Raw genomic sequence first — 15,703 nt, 5'->3', positions numbered from 1 at the left:
AGCCAAGATCAAAGCCTCAAATATCAAGAAAGAACAACAGGTCCATCTCATACCTAGAGAGAAGTCATCAAGATGCCCAAAATTTTACGGCCTACCAAAGGTACACTAGGCAGGATTACCACTCCGACCAATTGTGAGCTCCATCGGATCTCCCTTACAACCGCTGGCATAGTTTCTGGCTCAACAGCTGCAAACATACGCGGAGGAATCGGATTCTTACGTCAAGAACTCGAGCCACTTCATCGGCGAATAAAAGGTGTGACTCTTGAGCCGGGACATTTACTAGTAAGCTTCGATGTAGTCTCACTTTTCACGAATTTTCCTATAGATGAATCACTGGACAGCATAAGCAAAAAGTACCCAATATCACCGGATACTCTAAACCTAACCAAACACTGTTTAAATAACACATATTTCATCTATAATGACCCGGGAAACAACAGAAAGCACATATAGCTCCCGCGTAAACTTCAAGTGTAACATAATTAACCTCTACGGGGAGGAAATTCTACCAGATATCAGAAGATACGAAAAACTACGATCGAAACGAAGGACGCTGTTATGCAACCTTACGTTTTTAGAACGCTGCCGTGACGAAAGCATTATACCGACTTGTATGAAGCTCACGTTTCACAAAAACAACTATAAAACGAAAAACATTTTAAGAAGGGCAAGCCTGGCGCTTATTAGAGAAGCGATCCATGATACCAGACGAGACATCGACAAAATTAATTCAGAATCATTACAGCTGCATCTTAAACTAAGTAACACAATCCATCCAACATTATGGAATTTCTTTGAACAACTGACAAACTTTCGAGCAGAAACAGATGCTGATCTCACTAAGACCAAACAAATTAAAAAGTTTGAAAATTTGTTACTACAACAGCGGCCGAAAAAGAAAGAAAAATCACAAATAGAAACAAACAAATTAGTATATAACTTTTCAAACCTGACACTGGATGAAGCCACGAATAGTGTTCTTGCAAAAGGTTTCAATTTTGCTGTTGCACCTACACACATTCCCGTAGAAAATATCATTACTGAGGTAGAGACTACAATTACTAGTCTCCCAACAGAAACAGCCTTGATCATACGCCAAGACGTATCAAAAATATTAAGAGCAGCTAAACCACCAAAAAGAAATTTAACACGGGAAGAGAAAGAAGCCTTACATAATTTGAAGTACAACAAAGAAATCACCGTGCTTCCAGCTGACAAAGGCAACGCTACGGTAGTAATGACTATTCAAGACTACGAAACAAAAATAAACGACATCTTAAATGATACAACATATCAAAGCATCTCGTCAGACCCGACAACATATCTAGAGAAAATAACAAAAGCCAAGATCAAAGCCTCAAATATCAAGAAAGAACAACAGGTCCATCTCATACCTAGAGAGAAGTCATCAAGATGCCCAAAATTTTACGGCCTACCCAAGGTACACAAGGCAGGATTACCACTCCGACCAATTGTGAGCTCCATCGGATCTCCCTTACAACCGCTGGCAAAGTTTCTGGCTCAACAGCTGCAACCATACGCGGAGGAAGCGGATTCTTACGTCAAGAACGCGAGCCACTTCATCGAGCGTATAAAAGGTGTGACTCTTGAGCCGGGACATTTACTAGTCAGCTTCGATGTAGTCTCAATTTTCACGAATGTTCCTATAGATGAATCACTGGACATCATAGGCAAAAAGTACCCAATATCACCGGATACTCTAAACCTAACCAAACACTGTTTAAATAACACATATTTCATCTATAAGGAGCAAAGATATAAACAAGTTGAGGGAGCACCGATGGGTTCCCCACTGTCACCAGTAATAGCGAACTTGTTTATGAAGGAAATAGAACAGCGGGCAATAGAAACAGCTGACTACAAACCTAAACTTTGGCTTAGATACGTGGATGACACTTTTATCATCTGGACCCACGGAGAAGAAAAACTAAAGGCATTTTTAGAACACATGAACAATATCCACCATAAAATTCAGTTTACTATGGAACTGGAAGAAAACGATCAAATACCATTCCTAGATGTATTAATAATAAAGAAACAAGACGGACACATAGGCCATATAGTGTATCGGAAACCGACACATACCGATAGATATCTAAATGCTGCTTCACACCACCATCCTGCACAATTACATTCAGTCATCAAAACCTTGATTACAAGATCTGAAAGACTGACAGACCAAGAACATCAAAATGAAGAAATGCATAATGTGAAAACAGCGTTAAGAGAAAACGGCTTCTCAACATACACCGTCGAAAAAGTTCAAAATGCTCGAAGAAGTATGAAGGACCCAACAGAAGACGAAAAACCGATCGGCAAAACCATTCTGCCGTATGTTAAGGGTACAACAGAGAAAATACGGAGAGTGCTGAGAAAACATAACATAGAAACGATATTTAACACCGACAGAAAGATCTCAACTATTCTACCAACACCAAAAACCAAAATATCGTTAGAAAGTCAAGGAGTATACGAGATTCCGTGTGGGGATTGTGGAAAGTCGTACATTGGACAGACCAACCGAAGAATCCATGTAAGACGAGAAGAACACCGAAATGCCATCGAAAGAGGAGAAACCACGTCATCCCTTGCACAACATGTCGCAAATACAGGACATAAAATAAACCTGAACCAAACAACGGTGTTAGCAAACATTGAAATAAAAAGAAAACGTGAAATCAGAGAATCGATAGAAATCGAAAGAAATCCCAACGGTCTAAACCAAAGAGATGATTCGCAACGGCTTCCTACAACATGGAAAACGGTATTGAAGAAAGAGACCAAAATAAATCAAGCAGCGATATCTACGCCTGTCACCCTTCCAGACCCCCCAACATATACTGGACCAATCACAAGATCCAAGAGACGCGCAGGTCAAGCAAATACATCAGGATCAACTATATAAGTTACGGTATCGTGAATAAAAATTCAGTCTACTTCAAGCAACAGCGAGAAGCGGAACTACCTGACTTGACAATGGCAAGTGAGATCTTGCCGAAACGTCGTCAAAATAATGGTTTTTCTCAAAACCAAAATTATTCAACGCGGAGTCAAACCCGGAAAACAACAGAAAGCATATATATATATATATATATATATATATATATATATATATATTGATGTGATCTTTATTATTGATATGAGATAATATTCTTATATGTCATTTAATTTAATCAATGCATTAATAATAATCTAATTAATTAACCAGATCACATATCAATATGTTTTCAATCTCAGGGCGAATTATAAATTTAATTACTTACTTTCGTGGCTTCTAAGTATTTCTCAATGGTTCCTAATCGGGATAGGAAAGAAAAGAGTAAAATAATACACACATATGGGTTACAATTATAATCAAAATATTGTTTATTTTATTTAAATGGCAATCACTGCTTAATATTTGCTAGATCTTATTATTCTTAAACATAACATTTACAAATGGGAATCTTATTTCCTTTTGGTTTCCAATTGAAAGTTTTTATTAACATTTAACTTTTAGGATTTATTAGCAACAATTCTATTTAAGTCTGATGAAGCTTTTCTGATATTATTTATTATGTTCTTCAATTTATAATGTGGTATTTAATACGAAAAACCCATACATTCATGTCCAAACAAATGAGACTGACCTTTTTCTGGTGAACTGAGAATGTCTTCACACAAGACCCGTTTCCTGCTATCCTTTGCTGCGATCAAAACCTCGTCCTGGTTTTCAGTAATGTTCTCCTTTGAAAACTAGCTCGTATAGCTCTCGCTCCTGCTTCTGTCGTGATGCTGTATTCTACCTTTTTCGAAACTGCAATCAGCTACCGGGACACTCTTGGCTCAAGGAGGTTCTTTTACTCTCAACCTGGCCTACCTCTCGTTCCACGATAGATACTCCACACTCACGGAACTACACCGGCTTTCTCACTCTCCGTACACTACCGTCTACTACTGGACTTCACTTCTCGACAGCTCAAAACATTCTGCTCTCTATTTTTCATTCATTCCCCTACTTTCTAAATATCCCTTCCAGATTCACAAATCAACCTTCCACCACCAACTCTCATTCCCAGTATTCCTCAAAAACCAATTTTTAATCTTTCTAAATATGCCTAATGGATTTCAAAAAAAAATAGTTAATTCCCATTCTAAAATTACTTTCTACTATTTACAAAATTTAATGACCTATTATCTACTTCAACTGAGTCTTATTTAGCATAGGCTAATGATCGAACCTTCCGCGAACAACGATAATGACCTATTATCTATTTCAACTGAGTCTTATTTAGCATAGGCTAATGATCGAACCTTCCGCGAACAACGATAATGGTACGCGCCATTCACTTTGTTTATTCTCGGCGCATTGTCCCGAGTTTCGTAAGCTTCTTCTAATCACTTCTTAAAATTACATATAACAATTTGTTGTATACAGGTTGTTCTAAATTTATATGCCCGTGGTTGAGAAAATTGAAAATATTGTATATTAAATTGAATTCTGTTTATAATTATCAAAATTTAATTTTCATATCAAATAGAAATATAACAATATATATCTATATATATATATATATATATATATATATATATATATATATATATATATATATATATATATATATATATATATATATATATATAAATCTGTAGGAAATATCAGGTATGTGGTCTATAATAAAAAATTATAATATCTATAATAAAAAATTGAGTTTTTAGAAAAAATAAAGATTTTTTATTATAGACCACATACCTGATATTTCCTACAGATTTATTTATTGTTTTTGGTCGAAATAATCACTTTGAATATATATATATATATATATATATATATATATATATATATATATATATATATATATATATATATATATATATATATATATATATATATATATATATATATATATACGTCTTCATATCAAGGCGAGATCCGACTAAATCGAGGACAACCCGAGATCCACCAATAGGAAATTAATTATTGGAGTATATTGTTCATAACTATCTTTATAATTAACATATTAATCATGGCACACTTAGAGGGGAAAAGATTTTTGTACTTAAATTTTTCTGATAAATTTACAGCGAAACGAGATCCGTAGCTGAAAAATAAAGGGGAGGACTTATATACGAAATTTTAGATATTTACCGATCAACGCGAGATCACACACTGATGCCAGCTCTAAACAGTATTAGTCGAGCGATTGGAGCTCGTGTTGTATTGTATATTTCCCACGATATACAGATATATAGCGGGCGGAGTCAATGACGGCACCAACAGCGTTGTCTCGAATTCTTTATGTAACTTTTAAGTATCGCTTCTTTTGTGTCTTTAACGTCTACGATTTACCTTTCTGAAGGTCCCTTAGTTTTGTTACATACATAAGGGTGTGAATAAAGAAAAAGAATACTTCACAAATAATAACCATTTAATAATGATAATTATTTGCAATACAATATTTTAAAACTATACATTAATATTCTTAAAAAACACTTACTACGAAACCAAAATGTAATTATTATATTCTTAAATAATACAAATTGTTACAAAATAATTATTTAAATGATTGCTTGTTTTAAAAATACATTACAAGAAAGTAAAAATTTTTATAATTATTATTAAAGTTTAAAAAATAAAATAACTCAATATGTAGTTATTATTTGGTAGTTAAAAAATGATTTTAAGTAAAATGATTTAAAAGATAAAAAGAAACACACATAATTTTCAGGGTCAACTCCTAATTGCATGAAAATTTGGATTTAGATTCTACCCATCCCCCACTTCAAAGTTGAATTTGTGCCGTTGATTGCTTTTACTTGGAGGGTGAAAAAATATACGTTTAAAATAAGTCCGGAAACAGATCTGACTAACTTTAAGCAACTTTTGTTCTATAGATTTTTTTTAACTTAGGTACTAGGTTAATTCAGTAGTAGGTACTAGAGTCACTTGCGACTAAAAATGTTTACTTTTCAACAAAAAAAAAAACACGTTTTTCGGCGGTTTTTCGCAAATACTTAAAAAGTAAGTATTTTATCGAAAAAATATTCTTAGAAAAAATGTAGCATATAAAAAAAAACGAAAATATGGTATATTCTTAGTCTATAGAACCAGTAAAAGTAAATTTGTAGCTCATAAAAAAGAAGATCTTATCCTTCAAATTCCAAATCAAATATTTTAACGTGATACATAGTACCAAAAAATGAAGCTCTTTTCGGGGAAAACCCATTAAAAAATTTTTAAAGTGTTTACAAAAAGGTTTATTATATTTTATAAAAGTTATATACGGGTAGGAAAGACAACGAAACGAATTTTCGAACGTTTAAACAGACGACATCCCAGATTTACCAATTTCTGGACAATTGATCCAAAGGCTAGATTCTAACAACGAAACAGTTGTGGATTTTCAAGTTCTCAATGAGAGTCAGAATGAAAAAACATTAGTGACCTCGAGTATGATGGTTTGGAGAATTTGGCTGGTTATATCTGCCATAAATTGAAGGACTCCAGTATTCAATCCGAAGATGTTTCAACGTACACGTGGGTTGATCATTTGAGTAAATGTGGTTTATGTAAACCATCAGACACTCTCTTGTCATATATTAAGTAACTGGAGACAATTTTTCCTTCCACATGAATGGTGATTCCATTTTGGTAACTAAAAATTATTTAGAAAACCTTATGTCCAAAAGTGTAACTGTAGACTGTTCTAACAAAGCGAACAAGTTATTTTTTAGGTCTCGGATGTACTTCCGAATTAAAGAATTAAACAAGTCTCTTAACAACCTGACATTGCGTAAGAGAAAAATTATGAAAACTGCTACATAGTTGCTGTACGTACATCTATTTCACATGCACAAAATTTAAATAAAGTGCATGGCATGAAAACTGTAAAACTTATTTTTGTCTTTTCCAAGCCTCTTACTTAAATCTGATGAAATACATTATTTAAAAAGTAAAAAATTTTGTTTTTTTATCAATCCATTAAATTTATGGTTTTATTTTGGGGCTTTTCTTCCCCTTGGTAAAAATTATATTTACTAATGTATAGGCCACTAATCAATTTTTGCCAACTAACGAAATATAATAATTTTATTAGATTTAGATTATATGAATATTTTTATTTTCCGGATACCAATATAATCAAGAAACTGGGAACTTTACAAATAACTGAAAATCAATTTAAATAAAAGTAAATAGTTTAATAATTTTCCTCTAAACTATAAAAATCACTTAGTTTCTTTTAGTCATAATTCATTCATTTGTACTATTCTCAAATTTCATTCGCGTTCGTATTACGAACGCATAGACGGGACTATGCTTTACTCTGTTGCTGACGTCATGCGCCAATCGGACGAGCTTACGTAACTAGAATATCAGGGTGAGCATATTTCCGGGTCCCGGTGAATTCGTATCTATTTTAATCCCCCATCCTAATTACAGGCCAACTGGCAACTCTGGTGCGCAGGTAATTTTTAGATAACCCATTAACTACCGGTGAATTGGTAACTTTCATTTTTTAAGTATTGTTGATAATCTAATATCGGGATTCCAGGTATTTAGCGCTGCACTCCTATAAAATGGAAAAAATGGCACAGGAAGTGAAACCGATGATGAAACGAAACGCAAAAGAGAAAACTTGGATGATTGTTTTAATAGAAGTAAAATTAAAAAACGGTTACCAAGCAAAGCAGGCAACTAAAACAAGGAAGACATGGAAAATGTTATGATTACAATAATGAAAGAGCTAATGAATAAAAACGATGAAATGCTTCAGGAAATAAAACAAATAAGGAAAGAATAACAACAAACCAATAAAGAGTTAATGGATGTAAAGGCAGAGAATCAAAAACTAAAAAAAGAAGTAAATAAGCAAACGAAAATCGGCTACAAGAAATTAATAGTGAATGGCAAAATCTAGATATGGAACGAAGAGAGAGAACAGCTGATAGAAAATTCAAAAAACTAATAAACGAAGAACAGCGGCTGAAATATGATATTGACATGGCAAAAAAGACTCGAAAATGCAAACGGTTAACGAAAACAAAATAACGCACACAAAATAAAGAAATAATCCCAATAAGAAGAAAAGAACAAAACCCATTAGAATGGGATCTTGGAATATTAGAACCATGCTGGCAGTAGGTAAGATGCAAGAAATAGCTCTTGAAATGAAAAAATACCAACTAGAAATCCTAGCCCTACAGGAAATACGATGGAAGAAAGAAGGAAAAATTGAGAAAAAAAACTTTAGCATGTATTATTCGGGAGAAAACAAACAGGGAACGAATGGTACGGCATTTATGGTGAACAAAAAAATGAGGGAAAAAGTGATAATAAGCCAACATCTCGATAGTCAATTGCTATGCACCCACCGAAGAAGCAAACCAAGAAGATAAAGCAGAATTCTACGACATCCTGGAAGAAACCTGTGAAAATATTCCGAGGAATGACATATTAATAATATTGGGTGATGTTAATGCAAAGATCGGAAAGGAGGACTATAATCGTAATGTAGCTGGCAAAGAAACCATTCATGAAACTACGAATGATAATGGAGGAGAAATCTGCAACCTAGCAGCAGCAACAAATACATATATAGTTAGTACTGGGCATAAACATAAAAAAGAACACAAAATAACATGGATGATACCAGGAAGAATGGATGGAAACCAAATAAATCATACTCTAATTTCGAAAAAGTGGACACAAATAGTACAAGACGTAAGGTCATATAGAGGGGCAAATTAAGGCACTGACCACATATTGTTGATAGCAAAACTTAAGATGAAAATAATCAAAGCAAATTATCATAAGGAAGGAAAAAGGAGGAAATGGAATACAGCCAATCTGAAAACGCAAGAAACAAAGCAACAATATACAGAACAACTGGAACAGAATTTGGGTCAGTACGAGCACATAGACATAGAAGGAGAATGGAAAAACATAAAGAACAGCATAATAGAGACAGCAGAACAAATAATAGGATTCCAAAAAACAAAGAATCGAAAGAATGGTTTGATGAGGAATGTCACCAAAAAAGTCAACTGAAGCACCTCGCAAGAAACAAATGGCTACAAAGTGCCGAACAGGAACAACTGGACCAATATAGAAAAGAAAAACAAGAAGCATTGAAACTCTATAGAAGAAAGAACAACACATGGATCTCTGAACAAATGCAAGAATTAGAAACGAATAATAAAGACAACAAGAAATTGTTCGAATAGATAAAACAACAATAGGGTACCAAAAAATCTGTCACAAAAATAAACAAAAAAGATTGGGAAAAACATTTCACGGACCTATACAAAAACGACAATAAGGCATATTCAGAGGATGAGGATATAAGAGATAACAGAGATGAAGAGGAAGGCGCACCTACTTATCAGGAATTCATGGAGGTATTAAAACAACTAAAAGTAAACAAAACGCCAGGGCCAGATGAAATCAACAACGAACTGATCATCAACGGAGGAGAAGAGCTCACGAAGCGAATGCACAAGTTAATGATTACAATTTGGAAGGACGAAAGCATGCCCATAGAATGAAAAAACGGACACATCGCACCAATCTTTAAGAAAGGAGATCCAACTATGTGCTGCAACTACAGACCAATTATGCTACTAAATACAACGTATAAGATATTGACCACAATTATAAGAAACCGACTAAATCAATACACAGAAAAAATTATAGGACCATACCAACAGGGTTTTAGAAAAGGAAGATCAACAATAAATGCAATAAACGTACTGACACAAACAATTGAAAAAAGCTATGAACATGACATAGAATTACACATACTATTCATCGACTTCTAACAGGCCTTCGACAGCATATACAGACAACAATTATTAAAATAAATGAAAAAAATGGAGATACCGGCAAAATTAATAAGACTATCTAGAATGACAATAAAAGACTCAACAGCAAAAGTTAAAACAAATGAGGGCGATACAAATGACATCAAAATAGAACTTGAAGTAAGACAAGGAGACAGTCTGTCAACGACAAACGACACTATTTAATATCGCTCTAGAAGGAGTAATTAGTGACACAGGGCTGAAAAAGACAATCATTCAAAGCTCAACACAGATCATAGGATATGCAGATGACCTGGGACTGGTAGCACGAGATAAAAAAAGACTAGAAGAGTCACTTTTAACCCTGGTAAGAGAAGCAAAGACGAGAGGATTAATAATCAAACAGAATAAAACAAAATATCTTATAAGCAAACGAGACAATGTAAACAGAATAACAGAAATAAAGATAGGTGAAAATACATTCCAGAGAGTAGATTGCTTCAAATACCTGAGGGTGATGGTGGACGGCAAAAACGGAAGGAGTATAGAGATAAACGAAAGAATTAAATCAGGTAATAGAGTATATTGGAAATATCACCAATTACTCAAGGACAAAAACCTGAGCAAAAAAACAAAATCAAAAATATACACAGCAGCATTCAGATCAGTGATAGCCTATGGAGCAGAAGTAATGTGCCTTACGAAAAAAGACGAAGAAATGTTAAGAATAATTGAGAGAAAAATTATGAGAAGAATACATGGCCCAGTAAAGACAGAAACAGGGCAATATAGAAAGCTGATGAACCATGAAATAATAAATGTAAATAAAGGAGAAGATATCGTAAAATTCATTAAAGCACAAAGGCTCAGATGGTTTGGGCACACACAAAGAAGAGGGGTAGAAGAACTTATCAGGAAGATAATGAACTGAAAACCAGTAAAAATAGACCAAGAGGAAGACCAAAAATAAGATGGCAAGATCAACTGCTAGACGATATATCAAAGATGGAAATTGCAAACTGGAGAAAAAAGATTCAGGACCGGAGAGAGTGGAAGAAGATAGTAGAGAAGGCAAAAAAACATCACAACCTATGAACTACGACCTAAAGGAAAAGCGGACTAATTTACCGCGTGAAATGGATTAAAAGAGCTCATATTTGAGCGAACTATACTCTAACAAGAGTGAACGGTCCATATAATAATTCCAGGTATGTACCTGTATAAATTACCCTCCTTGAAGTTGGTGTAAAAGTATTCATCATTTATGTATTGTCTTTTGGAAGGATTACTAGAGAAAATCCAAATAAATTTTGAAAAAATGGCTGAAATCTCTGAAATTTTTGTAACAGATTTCGTAATGAGTGAACATGGATGTAAGTTATTGGTGGTAAATGATTTTAAATTTCACTTAAAGAAAGTGCTAAAAAGTGGAAAACATTTATGGTACTGTTCTGCATCTGGTTGCCAGGCAACCTGTTATACCGACGGTTAGTTTTTTTAAATATTTTGAGTAGTAACTATGTTGGTTATCAACAATTTGATGTCAAAAATGCACATTTTGCCATTTTTTGTCTACCAGTAAGAAGAAAAACATTCAAAACAAAATTTAAGATAACCGCATTATAGAGCATGTAAAACAATTTAAACAAGGTTTTATAAATTTCGCTATACTTAATTGTTGCTTATAAAACTATAAATTAAGTCAGTTTAACGTTAATATAACATGTAAAAATACAACTTATATCTCGATATTACGTGAAATAGCTCAAAGCAATGAGTAAAAATACACGGTTTTTACGACACTCAGTGTAACTACGTAACAATTGTTTTAGTTTCTATATGGACGGAATAACAAAATTTATGTAAATTGACCAATTTTTTCTCAATTTAATTATTTATTGACAATTTAAATGAAAAATAGCCGATTTTAAGAATTTTCGTCTATAAGTTACAATATTTTACCAAAAAGCTGAAAAAAGAACCGGTTAGTTTATTGAAATAGCGTTAAAATGAGTTGAAGTAAAATAGAATTGGAGCTTGGTTTATCAATAAACATTAATGAAAAGTATACATTTGCGATAGGCTCTGTGTTGGCTTAATCCGTTACTATTCAAATTTATTTCTTACGTTTTAAGCTAACTACCTGAGGTACCCCTAAACCCTAAAAATGTCATCAAAACGACGATTTTGAAGCTCTTCCGACTGGATTAAAGAAGCTATTATCGATTCAAACAAAAGTTGTGTATTTTTAATACTAAATTTCAACTATTTAATTAAAAATAAAGGGTTTCAGTTGATAATTCAAAGTTGCTACACCCACCGATTTCGCAGGCAGAATAAGAACCCTGCTATTGCATAAGTATATAGATTTTGAAAAACCATTAAAAAAGCATTCCAAAGTTTTTTCGATATGCCGTCTAGTTCTCGAGATATTTGACAATCGCCTTTCTGGACAGAGCCCTTAAATAATGTAAATATTCTTATTCAAGCTAGACATAAGCCGAGTGAGAGAGCTGACCGTGAAATTCATTTGCGATGTTTCCAAATTTACCGGATCTCGGGTTGTCTGCAAAATATATATTTAGCATATACACAACGGATCGCGCGCGCTGCCCTCTACAGCAGATTTAGTGGAACCACTGCAATATAAAATTTACCAAAAGGGGTGCAAAATGAGGTCCAGACAAAAATCGATTTCCTTGTACCCCAACCATTGTTACATCGAGATGTCACTATATACACGTGAATACAAGGTGAGATCCAAAATCGGATCTCGCCTTGCAAAACGGATCTCATCGTGTATAGCTTATGATACAGACGGATCTCGCCTTAATATGATGATATATATATATATATATATATATATATATATATATATATATATATATATATATATATATATATATATATTATATATATATATATATATATATATATATATATATATATATATATATATATATATATATAAGAGTAGTTTCATACTTCTTATTCGTGTAAGAGATAGCCGTATGAATTCATCTAAAAAAGAGTTTATTTACAATATGTACAATAAAGATTATAAACATTAATACAACAATACTAAAATAACTTAAAAATACAAACCTAAAAAAGAGAATCAAGAACATGCTATTTCTTACTCTGAGTTTTTTGACAACTGTCAAATAATTATTTACAAATGTCATTCAAACTAAAATTACACAGTCATGCCACCTAAAACTATAAATAACTTAAAATAACTAAATGTGGTTTTATTGAAAATAAACATAGTTTTATTTTACATCCCCCCACCAACAGGTATGACAAACCATGAAAGTCTATGGTTGGTCACAAGGCAACAATTTTGAGATGTGAAAATAGTTCATATCGTTCCTTTTGTATCCGATATCTATTTCATATAAAGTATTTGAAATTTGTTTTTTTATTTGAAATGGGCCTAGTCTTACTTCATCAAGTTTTTTTCTATTTAGTTTGGATTTATTTTCTACATATGCCCAATCTCCTTCTTTAAATTCATGGAATTTTCTATTTTTGTCATACAGCTTTTTATTATATTCATGATGTCGTACTGAATTTTTATAAGCTATTTGCTTATCTTTTGATACATTTCTTGTTTCACAAAGTTCCTCGGGAACAATCGGATCCGCTTTTCCAAAAAGCAAATATTCTGGGCTGTATCCGGTTACGGAATGATCTGTTCTATTATATTCATCTATACATTCTTCAGCTATTTTTGTCCATGCTCTACTTCTAGTTTCATTTAGTTTACATCTTATCCTATTAACTAATGTTTGATTAAGTCTTTCATTTAAACCATTCGAAAATGGGCAGTCCACTGCTGTAAAAACCAGTTGAATATTTAACTGTTTCATATTATTTCTAAATATTTTGGAATTAATTCCCGGATACTGATCTGTTAATAATGTTTTTATGGGGTGTTTATCTTGAAATTTAGAGATTAGTTTAATAAAATCACCTGTCATCTGATTTTTGGAAGTAACTGCAAATGCATATCTGGTAAAATGATCTACAAGTAAGTGGAGGTATTTTTTTGTTGAACGATTGCCAGCAAATCCTCCTATTGTATCTAGGGACATTATCTCGAAGGGTTCTTTTGCTGGACCTAATTGTGACAAGAGACCATATTTTGGACCTACTCTTGTTTTATTTTTACAGCAGATCTTGCATTTCTGGCAGATATCTTTTGCCAGTAAATCCAAATTATTAATGTAGTAAAAATTCCTAATTTTGTTAATTACTTTACCAGCACAAATATGACCATAAAATTTGTGAATTTTTGTTATTAACTTCACTCCAAAATCTTTGGATAAAATTATTTTTTTCTGGTTCTTCCTTAATTTATAGAATACATCTTGGTTAAAAATTGTTCCTATCATTTTATCTATAGCTTGTCGATTATTATTCTGGTCTTGTTTTATCTCAGTTAATGTCACTAGGTTCACTGTTTTTATAAATGTTTCTGCATTTTCTATATTTTCCAAAACTGGGTTTCTAGAAAGGCAGTCTGCTTCTACATTTTCTTTTCCAGGTTCATATTTAATGTCGAAATCAAATTGTGAAAGAAAATGAGTCATATCTTTCTTCATCTGGCCTTGTACGAAGTTCTCTTCCCTCAAGGGGCTTATGATCAGTAATAACGACAAATTTCTTTCGCATTAGCCAGTATTGCCAAAATTTTAATGCTTCTTTAATTGCCAGGCATTCTAAAAAAATTGCTTTTTTGTTTTTCTGATATTTGTTGAATTTTTTTGAAAAGTAAGCCACAGGTTTCATTTCTCCATCTTCTTGTTTTTGTTTGAGAACTGCACCAACTCCTAAAATACTAGCATCGGTATATATAATTGTAGGAGCATTTGGGTCAAAAATAGCGAGAATAGGTTCAGAGCACAGGATACTCTTTACCATATCAAAGGCTGTTTGGCAGCTTAAAGACCAGTGAAATTTAATATCTTTTCTAAGTAAATTATGTAATGGCTCTAATAACCTAGCTGAGTCTTTTATATATTTGTGGTAAAAATTTACTTTTCCCAAAAACTGTCGTATTTTTTTTCTGGTATCTGGTGCTGGAAAATTTCTGATCGATATTAAATTATCATGTAAAGGACGAACTGAATTGTTTCCCACAATGTGCCCCAAATATTTTACCTCTTCTCTTGCAAAATTACATTTTAGAAGTTTGAGCCTAAATCCCTCTTCAAGAATGGCTTCCATGAGTCTTTCGATGTGCTCTAAGTGTTCTTCAAATGATACTGAAAATATTAAAATATTATCTATGTAATTTATACAAAATGGATTTAAATTATGTTTTCTGATAATATTACTTAAAATCCTTTGAAATATTGCTGGTGATGTTTTAAGCCCAAAAGGTAAGCATTTCCATTGCCAATGACCATCTTGTGTAACAAAAGCTGTCTTATATTTATCTTTATTCCGAACTGGAATACACCAAAAAGCAGAATTTATATCTAAAGTAGTAAAGAATTTAGCATTCCTTGTTTTGGTCAAAATCTCGTCAATTAATGGAAAAGGTTGTGGTTCGGGAACAATTAATTTGTTTAATTCACGAAAATCAATGCATAATCTTGTTTTAGATCCTTCATCTTTTTTAAGAGCCAATGTAACAGGTGCTGCAAAGGGCGAAGATGATTCTTCTATTAAATTTGCTTTTAACAATTGTCCAATTTGAAATTCTATCTCTTTTTGGTCCTCTATTGAGCATCTATATGGCTTCTTTGCGACAAATTTATGTTCTAAAAGTTTAATTTGAGCTTCATTATTTTGCACTTGCCCAATATCAAATTTATGTTTTGCAAAAATATTGTCATATTTATTTAGTAATATTTCTATTTTACTTTTCTGCTCTGGCTGTAAATGTTCT

The sequence above is a fragment of the Diabrotica virgifera genome, chromosome 8, assembly GCF_917563875.1.
Source record: "Diabrotica virgifera virgifera chromosome 8, PGI_DIABVI_V3a".
Classification (NCBI taxonomy): Eukaryota; Metazoa; Arthropoda; class Insecta; order Coleoptera; family Chrysomelidae; genus Diabrotica; species Diabrotica virgifera.
This window is presented reverse-complemented; position numbering follows the sequence as displayed.